The sequence below is a fragment of the Ipomoea triloba genome, chromosome 16, assembly GCF_003576645.1.
Source record: "Ipomoea triloba cultivar NCNSP0323 chromosome 16, ASM357664v1".
Lineage (NCBI taxonomy): Eukaryota > Viridiplantae > Streptophyta > Magnoliopsida > Solanales > Convolvulaceae > Ipomoea > Ipomoea triloba.
The window spans coordinates 16570491-16571142 of record NC_044931.1 but is presented as its reverse complement, the minus strand read 5'-3'; positions in this window follow the sequence as shown (position 1 = coordinate 16571142).

Here is a 652-nt window from a genome sequence, read left to right as displayed (position 1 = left end):
TCTACCAACCCGTGGTTTGAGGCAAGGTGATCCATTGTCACCATATTTGTTCATTTTATGTGCTGAGGGCCTCTCTCATTTGATTTCAAAGGCGGTGAACAGTAAACGGGTTTCTCCGTGTGTGGTTGCTAGGGGAGCTCCAGGCATATCGCACTTATTTTTTGCCGACGATAGCCTCCTGTTTTTTAAGGCATCATCCGCAGAGGCGATGACATTGAAGCAGTGTCTGTTAGATTACGAGCGCATGTCTGGACAAACAATTAATTTCGGCAAGTCTTCCATTTTATTTAGCTGAAATACAGATGAAGCTACCAGACATACTGTTTCTGGAATTTTCAATGTCTGCCAAGTTGCTTCTTTCGGGTCCTATTTGGGACTTCCCTTGGGCATTGGCCGAAATAAGAGAGAAGTATTTTCTTTTATAGAAGCAAAGCTGAGGCAACGTCTTAGTGGTTGGCGAAAAAGAATATTATCACGTGCCGGAAAGGAGATTTTAATTAAAAGTGTTGCACAAGCCTTACCAACATATACCATGAGTTTATATTATTTGTCCAACACTTTCTGTCAACATCTTGAGAGGCTGATGAATAAATACTGGTGGGAATCCGGCAGCAGTGGGGGTGGAGGTGTGAGGTGGATGTCATGGAATAAA